The 15,244-nt window shown below is 48.9% G+C and overlaps 1 long non-coding RNA gene across 1 annotated transcript; it reads right to left on the bottom strand.

Annotated features, from left to right (window-relative positions):
- Positions 1–9,180: 9,180 nt before the first annotated feature.
- LOC109502542 lies at positions 9,181–12,417 on the bottom strand. The gene is made up of 3 exons (XR_002161209.3): positions 11,827–12,417; positions 10,568–10,678; positions 9,181–9,826 (listed from the first exon to the last, which is right to left on the bottom strand). It is a non-coding gene; the product is annotated as an uncharacterized LOC109502542 (long non-coding RNA).
- Positions 12,418–15,244: the final 2,827 nt, after the last annotated feature.

The following is a 15,244-nucleotide window of genomic DNA, read 5'->3' as shown; positions in this document are numbered from 1 at the left end:
ACTTTCCTCATTTAAAGATTAAGAATTTTTTTTTTTTAAACAAAGTCTCAGTGGTATGGAGGAGCTACAACCATACAGCTCTCCTAATTAGAAAGAGCAAATCTAATCAACTTTGATGATCAGCTTTGCGGATTATGTGGGATAAAATTTTCATGCCACAGCAGTTCCTCATTTCTGTCCCCAACCCCCCCCCCCCCGCCCCCTTCAGAGTCATTGCCTCTTCCACTCAGAGTATTCTCAGAGACCAGGGGCTATTTTTAATACTTGCCATGGAAAAACATCATTCAGAAGCAAATCTGCTATAAACTATCCCAGTTAGGTGGTCCGGAGCCAAATCTCAATGACTTCCTGCATAATCAGGGTTACCACCCCTGTGCTTTCCATCAGTTTGGATGATTGCAAGTTATTCCCTTCTGACTAGAGGTGAACATTTCCACTGAAAATTTCCCAACTTGCAGTAGAGGTAGTAGATCATAGTGGTTGAGACCTTGGGCTCCGGGTTCAAGTACAAGACTATTTGAATCCCAACTACACTGGGCCTAGACCCCGAGCCTCAGTCCACAAGTCTCAAGGATAATGCAGGATTTACTTCTTGGGGTGGGTGGGGAGGATTGCGTGAGCTGTTGGTTGCACCGTGCCTGACATTTAGCCTGGTGCATTTCTTTCCCAAGTACACGCTATTATTATGAACGTGCTCTGAGTTTCTGCAGCTAAAATATCTAATAGATGGGCACATCACAACAGAGCTTTACTTGCCCTCATAATGCCCTGCAACAGGAGATAAGGAAGGGAGAGTTTAGCTGCACATTTTCCAAAAGATGGACTGTCATGTCTTAGCTGCAGTGAGAGACCAGGGGGGTGTAGCCGGTGTTTTATCCTACCTGTTCCCGGTGTCAGTGGCGTGGGGTCACCATAGTGAGTGGCCAGGTGTTAACCGTGTCCCTGCCCTTGCCATAGTTCCCCTAATGAGAGCCTCCTTGAGTTTGCTCACCCCTTTGGAAAGAGGTCTCCCTTCTCCTTTGTACTAAGTTGGCAAGTCATTATTATAGTAATAATACCTGTTGTTACCAGTCAATCTCTCTTTCGATACTAAATTATTATTATGTACTTGGCCAAAAAGGTCTGTGCTATTGTAATTTGTAAAGCCCAGACTAAGCAGGACAATAAAACTTGAATACCGACATCTTGCATTTATTTCCATGGTGTGTTTATTTTTCTAGTACATAGTGTGTCAGCAGGCTGCTCCCTGACCTCCCTTGGCCAAGGAATCCTGGCGTTTGCCTTTTATACTGTTCAGAACCCCAAGTTTCCGGGCCACACGTCCCTTTGGAAATCTCCAGGCAGTGCATCTTCGGGCCGTGGCGATAGCTGCATCAGGCAGGGCCGGACCTGGTGGGTGGCTGTTTTTCTGCAAACATGTGCTCCTGACCTCGAAGAGGCAGCGTCTTTATTATGGCCATTTATTATTTACAAAGCACTGCAGGTATACACAGCATTTTATGAGACACAAAGACAAGGTCCTGCCCTGTGCACTGAGAGGTTTTATCCAGCACTTCATCTGTCTGAGCTGAGCTGTGGGGACGCAAGGCAAGCAGGGCTGAAGGGCTGAGAGCTGCGTCTGGGATGTCAGGGTGGAAGGAAGGACTTCTGATGAGGAATTTTAAATGCGGGACGTCAGGTGTGTAATACTTGAAGCGTCACTCTGGGGTCCAGGAGAGGTTTTGTCATGACCTGTGTTGCAACACCACAAAGAGAAATTCTGTCCGTGTGCCTGGGAACAGTTTGTGGGTGGGGGGAATAACCGAAAGACTCGGAAGAGACAAAGGCCTTGTCGGTCCCAACAATGTGTTATACCAGCCTGTACCTCCCCGCCCCAACTTTCCAGCAAGTTGTCTTGTTTTCTTCTGTTTTGGGGAGTGATCACTGCAGGCAGGAGGATTAGTCAGCCTTTAACAAAATGTATTGTTCTTAATTCACTGTGTAGCTTTAAGGAGATTCAATTTCCTCCTCAAGAAGGGTAGGTTTCTGGGTATTTGGACCCTTAATCTTCAGCCATCTGTCCATTACTTTTCTTCTGTCTGCATCTGTCTGTCAGGGCAGCCCCAGTGGCATCTCCCAGTCTGTGTGGGTTACCATCACCTGCCTGTGTCGTCCTTCTGTCTGCCTAAGCAGATAGATACTCATTGAGTGCTCCCAGGAACGGATGCTGGGGTGAAGACCTGAACAAGGCCTCGTCCCTGCCCCCCAGAAGCCATGGACTATCAGGACCGAGATGTGAAAAAGCAGTGAGGTTGGGACCAAAGCTGCCTCTCCTTCGGGAGGAGACAGAGGCTTGGCCACACGAACACGGTCACTCATCTGGAGATGTTCCTGGGCTCCTACCCTCTAAAGCGAGGGCTCACATTCGAAGAAGGTGCAGAAATACAGACTTGCTCTGGGCTCGGGACAAACCGATCACGTCCTTGGCATGGGATTCTTCCTGCTCAGAGCTCAGGGCTTAGTCTAATACCAGGCAAGTTTTGCAGCCAGAAACAGATATAAATTTGGCTGAGTAGCACTAGTGAAAGCAAAATAGATTCTGTAATGTGCCGACTATGCACCAGATGGCTCTGCTTCCTACCAGCCCTGTAAGGCTGGTTAACAAAGCCTACTGCCCTCCATTATCGCCATCATCATCATCATCACCACCGGCTTCACCAAATCCGATTAAAAGCCCTGTGGTACATGGCACTCTACAGAGCCCTCTGAGTCTGGATGTTTAGTTGAGAATATTTCCTGCCTTCCCTCCCTCCAACCCCTCCCTCCGCCTCCACATCCCAGTGTGTCTGTGGTCTGGGTTATCATTTCCTCCACAATCCTCCCTCCCCATTCCCCGTCACTCACTCTGCCACTGCCTGGATTCAAGTTAGCATCCCTCCTTCATATTCCCTTCCACTTTCCCAGCCGATGTCAGAGTATGGACCTCCTGCATAAGAATCGTCTGGGGAATGTGTTAACAGTGCAGGTTTCGGGGCGCCTGGGTGGCTCAGTCGGTTAAGCGTCCGACTTCAGCTCAGGTCACGATCTCACGGTCCGTGAGTTCGAGCCCCGCATCGGGCTCTGGGCTGATGACTCAGAGCCTGGAGCCTGCTTCCGATTCTGTGTCTCCCTCTCTCTCTGCCCCTCCCCCGTTCATGCTCTGTCTCTGTCTCAAAAACAAATAAACGTTAAAAAAAAAAAAACAAAAAACAGTGCAGGTTTCTGGGAGCCCCTCTGCCCCTTCCAATTAATTCAGAGTGTCTGATGGTGGCCTATGGGCATTTGCATTGTAACAAGCTCCTTAGGTGATTCTGAGTTTGAGAATGCTGCCTTACACTTTCTCCTTTCAGCAAAAGCCAGATACTTAGCCTATCAGCTTCCTAGTTTAGAGGGGCACATACCAGAAGCCAGCTGTGGAAGGGACACCAACAGCCATATGCCAGAGCCAGCCTGTACCTGATGTCAAAAACAACATTTTCAGGAAATTTGCAAGCTGATTGTTAAACCATAGGTTGAAATCGACCATGGGGCAAGTATTTACATCACAGAAATCACCAAGCACTTGTGTGTGTGTTTGTGTGTGTGTTTGGAGAATCAGGTCACCAGCACACCCCTGGACACCAAGTGTCAACCCAGCACTGTGATTTGCACATAAGGGCACCAAGGAGCAGAGAGCAAAGGGACCCATCCAAGGTCTTTGCAGTAAATAAGGTGGAATCACAGCTAGAATCGGAGTGTCCTGTCCCCTGTTCTGGTTTGCATGAGAGCCCTATTCCTTTTTGTAATGACTTTGCCTCTGTGGGGAGAGTGGTTTGTAAGGATTCTTAAATGGAGTTCCCATGAGTGTTTAGCACTCTGTGAGTTGGTTGGGGTTCTTCGATTACAAGCCGCAGATTCTAGCTGTCCTAAGCAGAAGAGAAATTCGATTGAAGAGTCTCATTGAGTTCACAGAACTGGAAAGCAGGCTTGCAGAAGGACTCAGCAAGGGCAGCTGAGGACTCCACGCATCAGGGACTGATGGACCGTCTCCTGAGGGAGATGTTGCTGGATTGAATCAACTCCAAACTCTTCTTTCCAACCTAGCTTTACTTTGTTCAAGATACAAACTCCTTAAAGAGAGCGATATTGCCCTGGGGCCCCATGCCCCACCCTTAGCTCAGGCTGGACCAGACCCTTGATTGTTTACTCCCAAGACTGCATACAATGGGTGAGAGATAATTCCCCCAAAAGAAATCAGGCACCTTTCCAGTGAGAAGAGGAAACTGATGTCAAGTAGCCAAAAACCCACATCCCTTCTCTGCACTTCAACCAGACAAACAGCACTAGGAAGCTTGGATCTATATCTCCCTCTTTCCATTGATACCCTGTGCGGCGCCTTATGCCCTGGGTACATCCTGCCTTTTGGCCTGGTGCTAGGATTGGGAACCAGACTTGGGCATTCCAATGCTTAAATGTGCAAGTTTCCCGGCATCCTCTGCTCACCCCCTGTGCCCTCTCTTATTGTACTGACTACCATCTAAATGCTAATGATTCCCGACTCTGTGTCTCTAGACCCATAGTTTGGGTTTCCATTGGACGTATCCACTGTAGACGTATTTCCCAGCTCCAACTTCCCCTTCATTCCTGCTGCCGCTGCCTGGATTCAGGTTAGCATCATGCTCGTGTATCATTTGCACCACCTCTGTTCTCTTTCTCTATCCTGTTCTTTCCTATCCAATCTACGCTGCATGTTGTACTGTTTACTTCTTAAAAGCAAGAGGATCTTACCACCCCCATCCTTACGTGACAGGCAATGACTGTTTTTTATGCAAAGCCCCCACTTCCTACCTTGCATACAAAGCCTTTTGTGACCTGCTCTTCACCTGTCCCTCTCGGCCCCTCTCCTGCTCACTGCTGACACACAGCCTTCACCTTCACCACGTGGACCCTCTCAGCAGACATGCCAGGGCTTTCCACTCCTGGGACTTTGCACCTGCCTGCTTCTCTGTGCAGTGCGCCTCTTCAGGATCTTTCCCCAGAAAGTTCTTACTCGTCCTTTATGACTCAGAGGACAAGATGGAAAATGTGGGCAGAATGATTGCGGTAGATGGATGGGAGAGGCAGGGATTCCCTGGTGATTCTCAGGGAATCTTGGTGAAGATCGGCCTTTGCTGACCAGCCCCATTAAGTTTTACTTCTCTGTCCGCTGTATCTCCACAACTCTTTGTTCATATAGTTCATAAAGCACTTACTCCTTTAGAGTATGAACTCATATGCATGTTTTTCACCTCGTCATGAACATTTATGAGTTTTGTGGCCACCCAGGACCTTTCACATCCTTCCTGTGTCCGGAAAATTCTCTGTTTTACAAACCCCCACATCCTATCGCGGGAGGGACGGCCTCACTGTCCCCGGCTCCCTTGCAGCTAGGGCACAGCACGTGACCCGGACCACCAACCACACACGAGCATTCAGAAGCTAGTGCTGCAAAGCCGTGAGCACTGGGGGAATCCATTCTGGCAAAGGTGGCTTGTATCTTCTGGAGTCTCAGAGGGAGTGGCAGCCAAAGATCCTGATGGGAGCCTCTGAGGTCGTCAGTTAAAGCTGCATGTCTGTGTAGACAGGAGAACCAGTTCTGCAAAGCGTTTTGGGGTGTGATTTCTAGCTGTGTAGCTTCCCCAAAATTTTGTGATTTCACGAATATTCTTTAATAAGTCTATTTTCTGCTTAAAGTAGCCAGACTTAGCTTCTGATTTTTGCAACTAGGAAATTTGACCTTTCAGTCTGAAAAACCTTCAAGAGCAGGGTCCACTGTTTGTTTATTTCTTCATTCCTCCCTCGCAGCACCCAGCACCGAGTAGCTTTCGTGTACGTGTTTCTTGAACAAACACTTGCTTTCCCTGGGAGGAGGTTGCTTTTCCACAGTGCATGACTTTAATAGCTACAGGCTGGAGTTTCAGAGCTGAGAGCTTATGTTACTGGCCTCAAATACCTGGGTTCTGTAACCTTTTTCAAGGAGCTCAGAACTTCTCAAAGTGGAATGTTAAGATGACATTGACTTTCTTTTTCTTTTATCTTTTTTTAAATGTTTATTTTTTTTGACAGACAGAGGGCGAGCAAGGGAGGGACAGAGAGAGAGGGAGACACAGAATCCCAAGCAGGTTCCAGGCTCTGAGCTGTCAGCACAGAGCCCGACCTGGGGCTTGAGCCCATGAACCGTGAGATCATGACTTGAGCTGAAGTCAGACGCTTAACCGACTGAGCCACCCAGGCGCCCCAAGATGACTTTGATTTTCATGTTGAATTTCCTTTTCTCTTGACTCTCCCACAAAGCTCCTTGTCTTGGAATTTAATGTGATTTCATTCTTTCAACTCCAATGTGTTCCTGCATTCTCTTTATTTCTTCCCCACACAGATCAAAGGAAGAATGGAATGAATTTCCCTGCCCCAAACGCGGAACCATTTTTCAGGGATAATGTGTGTCATCTTCTTACAAGGCCCTGGAAATAAGTTTATGTGTGTGATAGGGTTCCTAGGCCAGCAGGAGAGCAGAACGCTGGAGGCCTTCACTTTCATAAGGCATTGGGTAGCGTCTCATTTTATTTCCTTGGGAACAAGATACAAAATGTGGACTGAATGACAATGCATTTGGTGCATGGTGGAGGCGGAGCTTGCTAGCTGTCCACCAAATTCCCATCTTTGCCATGGGAACAGGAGCAGAGTGGGTCATGGGTGCCCAGCTGCCCTGCATTTCCCACCTTCCTTACTGTATGGTGTACCGTGCATCTACATTTTCTCCACTGGCATGTGAGCAGACGTGACGCCTGCCCCTTCCAGGCCCGGCCCATAAACCTCTCCCACATGCTCATCCAAGCTCTTCCCCTCCCCGCTGGCTGGAATGGTGACCAGCACAGCAACAGAAGTCACATGCTGAAGACAGGAGAGCTTCCCTCAGCCTAGGTCTCTGACTAATGGCAGGAGGATGGCCTCCTGCCAAAGTGGAGCTTCTTCATACCATTACATGAGAGAGAAATAAACTGTGTATCTGCGAAGCCGCTGAGTTGTTGTGTGGTCTCTGAATACTGAATACACTTTCTTCCAGTGCCCTGGGATAGCTGGTTGAACAGCCATATCCAAAGAATAGTAGCCAATGCATCAACATCAGCTTGGAAGGAGAACACCGGTGATGTGCCACAGGGCTCTGTCCCGGATGCTGACGCGGGTTATTTTAGGTAACAATTCAGATAAAGCTGTGGAAGCCACACTTACCATATTTAAAGATGACACAATACGAAGAGGGATAGCTGGTCAAATTAAAAAAAGATCTCAAGAAAGCTAAAAATAACAGGTGATATTTTCTGAACACTTAATGTAAGCCAAGCTCTGGGTTTAATGCTCTCCACACATGATCTTATTTAATGCCTATGATAATCCTACAATGTAGGAACATTATCTCCCTTTCCAAGATGGGAAAACAAACTTTGAGAGATTAAGTACAGAGCTGGTAAATGGGACCGCTGGGATTTGAAACTGGACTCTGTAGCCCTGACCACTATGCTGAGGCAGCCTTGTGTCCAGGCTTGTCGGGGACAGCCCCGGGTATGCCTGCTGTCTCAGTGTGATTATTAATAACAATGGCAGCTCACGTTCACTCCCAAAAGTGCCCGGATTTGGATGGTAAGTTATAGCGTCACCTTAGTGATTCTGCCCGGTCTGAAACTGACAAGGTAAGGTTTAAAGAAATCAGTGTAGAGCTCCATCCATCCAATGTTCAAATATCAAAAATGCAATGGGTCTTTGAAATTATGTTCCATTGAGCCAGGAGTGTGACGGGGCTGTACCAATGGCGCTGGAGACTTACAGGTCTTCGTTAGTAGGGGTGCTGAGTCCGGAACAAGGTGCAGATGGTTCTATGGTACTTGGTGCTGGACAGGCCGCATTTAGACTGTTTGAGATGTCTCCGAGGAGCCCTGCTTGCAGAGGGACCACCACAAACTGGAGCACATCCAGAAGATGATGTACTAGGACAATATCGGGAGACTAAATTATGAGGATTGGGTGGGGACCATCCCAAGGCAGGCTTTGCCTGGAGTCAAGCAGAATTTAGGGACATATATGCTGTCCTCATATGTCCCAGTGGCTGCCATGTGGGGGAGGGATCAGGCTGATGCCAGGGACTCCAGATGGCAGATCCAGGACTAGGTGGAATGACAAGGAAACAGATTCCAGCTCAATTTCAGGAAGAACTTTCTAACAATCTGAGCTGTCTGACAATATGCCTGCTTCACAGAGGATGGAGCAGCCGGTCCCTGGTCACGTTCAAGCCAAGTCAGAGACATAGTGGTAGCACGTGCCCTGGGAGTGGGGTCAAGTTAGATGACCTCTATGCTTCCTTCTCAGATTCTGTGCTCCCAAAAACAGGAATAGAAACAGATTGCGGACAGAGACAGGGCATAAGATTTATTCAGGGTGTGAGTAAAGAACCCATCACGGCATGATTTTTTTTTTAAAGGCAAGTGCCTTAATCTGTGTTTTGAGTGGCCCCATAGTCCTAACCAGCTCTGAGTTGATAGACCTGCTAAGGCAGACTAGGGGCTGGGATGAAGCTGGTCAGGAACAATACTCTTAGTGGGACCAGGAGTTGGGGATTGTGCCTTAGCCAGACAGAAGAGCTCCTACGTCTGTAGGGCCCAGGGGAGTTGTAGGGAGGATGTCTGACCAGCCCTTGAGTAGAATAGGGGAGAAAGAAGTAGACCCAGCCTCTTCATATACTAGATTAGAGAGAGCTGAGTGCTTTCTAGTCCCTGCTCTATGCCCACCTCCATACTTACTGGTCCATAGATTTCTTTTTAATTATTTTAATGTCTATTCACTTCTGAGAGACAGAGAGAGAGCGTGAGCAGCAGTGGGGCAGAGAGAGAGGGAGACACAGAATCTGAAGCAGGCAGCGTAGAGCCTCATGTGGGGCTCAAACCCACAATCTGCGAGATCATGACCTGAGCCGACGTTGGACACTTAACCAACCGAGCCATCCAGGCTCCCCCCCCCAAACCTCCCTGTCCCTAGATTTCTTACGCAGAGCAAAGAAACTTCTTCATTCAACCACAATTAAGTTCAAGGCACTGTGCTGAGGGCTGAAGGTACAGTGGTGATAGGCCGAATTTGAAATTAGGGTGTTTCTTAGTTGCAAGTAATAACACCACCACCAACACCAAACTTTCAAACTGGCTTCAATATAAAGTGGATTTTTATTGTCCACATAACTGACGGGTCTCCAGGTAGCTCTGGTTTCAGGCAATGCTGATCTAGGGGCTCAAATAATTGGGACCAGGAGACTGTTACTTTCTCCCCATTTCTTCTTCAATGGCTCCATTGCTGGCCAGGCTCTCCCACCATAAACCTCACCCCACTGGTCCTGGGTGGCTTCCAGTATCCCAGGAGGCTACAGGTCCACTAGGGTAGAAAGGCCAGGATGCATCATTTCCAGCCAGAGCCCCAAGGTTCAGTCTGGTTGAGTCGGCCTAAGTCACATGTCAGCCCTGAGCCAATCACTGTGACTGGGAGAATGGAGGGAGAGGGTGCCGGTTAGTTTAGGCTCCACAGCTGAAGTTGGGCACTGGTCAGTCCCACACAAATCACCTGGCTGAAACAGGGAGGGAGGTTTCCCCCAGGAAATCTGATAAACTGTCGCTCAGAGGAGGGGCTATAAATGCTGGGCTGCAAACAACAGATGCTCCGCAGCCATGGTCCTTAATCTCAGGTGACATGTGAATCCAAGGTGGTATTCTCCCATTACAGAGGAGATCCTGGGCGCCAGGAGAGCAATCACCTACCCCAGACAGGAAATGAGGTGGTTAGGGAAGTCTTCCCGGAGGAAGCGGCATTTACAAAGACCCCCCCCCCCCCCCCCCCCAGTGCAAACAGGCTTTAACTAGGTCGTAAGATGGAAAGACTGCTGTAGGTAGAGGCCACAAGCATGACCTAAGCCAGTGGGTGAGAGAGCACCACAAGTTCAGGGACTGGGCTCAGTGTGAGGGAGGGAGGGAGGGGTACCGGGAGGCAGGGTGCTTGCCGGGTGCTGTTGCTGTCCAATGTACCCCAGAAAGGAGGCAAGCCTAAACTGAGGGCTGGGAGCTCCATAAGGCTGCAACCAGCAGCAGCACTGGAGGCTGGGCATTCTCTGCACTGGGGGGCAGGCCTGGCTTGTCCTCTCACCGTCCCCGAGGGACAGCCCAGAACCCCGAGGGAGGAGGCCACAGCATGGGTAAGTGTGGGGGGAGGAGGGCGGAGGCCCATGGCCGTCCAAGCCTTAACTCAGTCTCTGGGTGGCTCCAAGCTAAGTGTCACAGTTTTGTCTAAAGTTGCCTTGAGATGAAATAAACGTTTTATTACAGACCGAGGGAGGCGCTGCACTAATATTTTTCATTGGATCTTGAGGTGTGAAAGAGGATTCTTTGGAGAAAAGGCTTTGATCCCAGCCTGCATGTCAGGATTACCCAGGGAGCAGTGTTAGCAACAGTCCCATGGTATCAGCCTGTGGTGGCAGGGCCCCACCCCTGTGGGTACATACCTCGGTGGTCACAGAGTGGGCTGTGGAGGCAGACAGCCCTGGGTTTAGATCTCAGCTCTTCCTTTTACCGTGTGATCTCCAGTAAGTTTCCTGACTTTGCCAAGCCCTCCTCTGTAAATTGAGGATGATAGTACCTATCTCATGGGATATTCCTAAGAATTAAATGAAATTATGTTTCTAAATTGCCTAGGATATCATAAACCCCCAAAAGGAAAATATTATTCTCACTGTGTTAGAGATGATTTCATCTTTACATACATTCAAATGCCATTCGTTCATTCATTCATTCATTCTGGCAATATTTACTGACAATCTCCTAAATCCCAGGCACTGGGAATATAGCTGTGGACAAAACAGACAAAAATCCCTGCCCTCATGGATCTTACTTTCTAGTCAGGAAGATGGACAGGAAAATAAAGTAAAATAAAGGGGAGAGGAGGAGGTATAGGAGAATGTTTTATTTTATTTATCTATTTTTTAAGTTTATTTGTTTACTTTGAGAGAGAAGGAGCACACGCTCATGCAAGCGAATGGGGAAGGGACAGAGAGAGAGGGAGAGAGAGAATGCCAAGCAGGCTCTGTGCTGTCAGCGCAGAGCCCGACGTGGGGCTCGAACTCATGAACTGTGAGATCATGACCTGAGCCGAAACCAAGAGTTGGATGCTTAACTGACTGAGCCACCCAGGCACCCCTAGGAGGATGTTTTAGATGGGGGTGGTCAGAAAAAGCCCCACTGAGAAGGTGACAGCTGAGCAGAGACCCGAGGGATGAGAAGGAAGACGACCATTGTAGGAAGTGCTCGAGGCAGGAGGAACAACCAATGCAAAGGGCAGGAATGCATTCGGTATGTTCAAGAGAGAGCAAGAAGGCTCCTGTGGCCAGCACAGCATGGGTCAGGTGCGTGGAGGAATAAGGGCGGGAGAACCAGGCAGAAGCCAGGACTTGAAATGCGGATGCTAGTCTGAGACATGATGGGGGGTTTCCTAGCAGAGGCTAGTAAGATACTCTCGCCTACATTTTATAAGGATCATTCTGGTGGCTATGGGGAAAATTGACTGGGAGGTGTGGTTCAGGTGACTACCAAAGGGTGTTCTTGCGTGGCTTTGTTCTATTCTTGGGGTGGCAGGCAACCTCTGAGATGCCCCCAATGATCCCCGCCTCCTGGTATTCACACCCTTGTGTCATCCCCTCACCTTGAATGTAGCTGGGCCTAATGATTCCCTTCCATCGAATAGAATATGGCAAAAATGGCAACTTACTACTTATAAGATTAGGGTATAAGAAGACTGTGACTTCTGTCTTGTTCACGCTCTTGTTGGCTTGCTATGCGGTGAGCTCCAAGTGGCAGGGAGCTGAAATCCCCAGATGACAGCCAGGGAGGACCTGAGAGCTGCCAACACCACGTGAGTGATCTTGGAAGTGGGTCCTCTTCCAGCTGAGCCAGGGGGTGACTGCAGCCCTGCCCAGCATCTTCAGTGCCGCCTTGTAGGGACCCCGAGCCAGCCATATGCTGGTGCCCGCCCTACAGTAACTATGAGGCAATAAAAAGATGTTGTTTCAAGTCGCTGCATCTTGGGGTGAGTTGTTACACAGCAACCTATAACTAATACGCTTGGTGTGAGTTAGTAAAATACAAACCCAGTGTAGCCAACCCGGAGTGTGAGAATGACAAAGAATCCCTGTGAATTCTTCCCTCGGATCTGTCACGACTCACCGACCCCCTTCCGATCTTTAATCAATGTCATCATCTCCTTGAGGGCCTTCTTGGCCACTCTGTAGGAGATGGCAGCCCCCCACCTCCACACTGTCCTGTCACCATCGGACACGCTGTGTATAGTTACTTTGTTTATGCCTGTCTCCCCACCGCCCCCCTCCCCGCTGACCTCTAGAATGTAGGGGGCACAAGAGCAGGGCGTTTGGGCTGTTTTGATGACCACTGTATTCCCAGTGCCTAGGATCCTGTATCGCGCCGGGAATGTAGTTTGTGCCCAGAAGGACCTGCTCCCACATGTACTGCTGTGCTCGAGCAGTGAAGGCAGGAACCCAGGACTAAGTTGGCTAGAGACTGTATTATTCTGTCAGCAGCACTCCACTGACACACAGAACAAAGAGCATCAATCAAAGCCAACCGCAGTGTCTGGGAGGCAGTGAGAATTCCAGAACACAGAACACGAGCAGCAAGAGAGGATGTGCAAAAGACGAGGGGATGAAAGGAAAGCAGGACCGGAGGGCAGACATCGCTGCGCTGAACAAAGCCCTCTTCTGCTGTGCGCCGGCCTGGCACATCGGGGCCCTGGCCGCCTTCCCTGTGGCTGAGTGTAGTCAGTCCTAAGAGTCACTCCACTGGCTAAGTAGGTGTTACGTGGGGCTGTGGTATCTAGAGCATCTTTGGACAAGCTACTGTGTTCTGTGGTATTCGTTGCCTTACCTAAGCCCTCCCAATTTCACGTAAGAAAAATTGGCTCTTACTTTTTTTGTTTTTTTGAAATAATGTAGGGGGAGAGGAAAAGAAAGAAGTCAGGTTGGGCAAGTGGGGCATGTCCCCGTGGAGAGCCCACCAGGGACCAGAGCTTTAGACTCTTAATCTTTGGCCTTTTGACTGCACGCTGTTAGCTTCCGTTAGGGAATGATCGTGCTGACTTTTCTTCCATTCACAACCGTGGTAAACTTCTCTGTACGCTCCTTAAAAACCCAGTTTCCCCATCCCACAGCATCTGTTTCAGGGAAGGCTGCTGCCAGCCTATAAAGTGTGTAAATTCTAGAAGGATACTCCTTCTGTGTGGACACACTCCACTAGCAGATGGCTTAGTGGAAAGCTGTTGTTTTTGTGCAAAGAAAAGGCATCCCTTCCTGCAGGACTGGAATTCAGCCCTACCTGCTTCCTTGGCTGGGCGTCTTTACACAGTGTATAAACTCGTGTCCATACACACTGGCTGTCTTCAAGCCCTTCCTTGCCCTCATCTACACGGGTGAAGTGTATAGAGGGTAAAACCCTAAACCATCTGAAGGCAGAGGAGGATGTTGAATGGGGTTGTTCACGACGTGCCCTAGAATTTGCATGTCTTTCCAAAGAGAGAGAGCACATTCAGTCTGGAAGTAATTCTTGTTACCAAGAATTCCACTTCCCACCCCAGCCCGCCATAGAGTCAGCGGAGCAGAGGCAGACAGATGCTGACGATGGAAGAGAAGAGCATGTAGCAAGTAGTGAAAGGAGCCATTTGTGGGTTATAAATAACCAACAGTAGGCATTTTGCAGAACACATTGGAAAAGGCAGGCTCCCTAGACATCGATTGATATAACCTTTGTTATTTAAAAGCGGAACTTTGAAACACGACTAGCAAGGTGTCGATTACAATTATAAATGAGGGAAAAAAAATCTGAACTTTGAGTGATGACAGATACAGAGATTGAGAATTCCCTGCAATTAGTAACAAGAGGCTTGATGGGAGAAACGATCGCCTGAACCTGATCCAATAGGAGCCACGAATTCGGTGGAACGGAAGAAGCAAATCAGCTCCCTGCACCTGGAGAACATAAAATCCGTGGACTCCTCAGTTCCTCACTTCGGATCGAGGGGGAGGTCAGCATCGGAGCCCGGCTATAGTTTCCCCTGCTAACTCTACAGTGAATTGTAGATGGCTCTCATTACATAATGTGAGACTCGGCCATTCTCAATTAACCTTGGTCTTATCTTTATTGAAATCTAAATTAAAGAACACTTCCAAGGACTTGCACAAATGGAATCCGACTGGGAGAAGAGCCTTACCTAACCATTGCTGACGGGATCCCGGTGTCCGGAGCGGGCAGATCAAGTGATACAGCCTCGCTCGGGGAATGCTGCCTTCACTAGGCCTTCTCCCAGTCCAGAAGGGCTCTGCATCAAAATGACACGGCGTGTGGCTGCTGGCCACGCTGCCTTTCATGCAGCCATGTGTGTGACGGGGCTTCCACTAAGCTGTCGTGGTGCGTACCACCTCATGGCGTCAGTAACCCCACACCTTCCTGCGTGTGCCTTGTGGCTAGCCTCGGGTGTGGAACCAACTTCCCGTGGCAAGTCTGTCTTTGCCTTGTCTCAACCCTCTAGTGTCTGTAGGGATTAGGCGGGGAAGAAGGCAGGGACTAAGAAAATTTAAGTAATAACCATGTGTTTCTAAAAAGGAGAAGGCAGAACCAACTTCCAGCAACTTCTCTTCCTACTGATAAAACTTCCTTCCAGTGCCTTGCTGCTACCTCACCCAGTCTGTCAATAATGCCCCCTTCACTCCTGTCCCACAAACCATCCTTGACCACCCAAACCCCTGGCTTCGGCCTGTTTATCTTCAGAGGGTTATATGCCTTCAAATTGTTCTTTTTTGATTAAAATTTTTTTTAATGTTGATTTATTTTTGAGAGAGGGAAAGGGAGAGACAGAGCACAAGTCAGGGAGGGGCAGAGAGGGAGGGAGACATGGAATCCCAAGCAGGCTCCAGGCTCTGAGCTATTAGCACAGAGCCCGATGCAGGGCTTGAACTCATGAACCATGAGATCATGACCTGAGCTGAAGTCAGACACTTAACTGACTGAGCCACCCAGGTGCCCCTCAAATTGTTCTTTATCTCTATTCCATTTTCTTATGCTTAAGTGTGGGGAAAGCAATCTGATTAAATTCCAAAACTCTCACCATGGTGATAGGTGAG

Source organism: Felis catus, chromosome C1 (assembly GCF_018350175.1).
Source record: "Felis catus isolate Fca126 chromosome C1, F.catus_Fca126_mat1.0, whole genome shotgun sequence".
NCBI classification, from domain to species: Eukaryota; Metazoa; Chordata; class Mammalia; order Carnivora; family Felidae; genus Felis; species Felis catus.
This window is presented reverse-complemented; position numbering and strand designations above follow the sequence as displayed.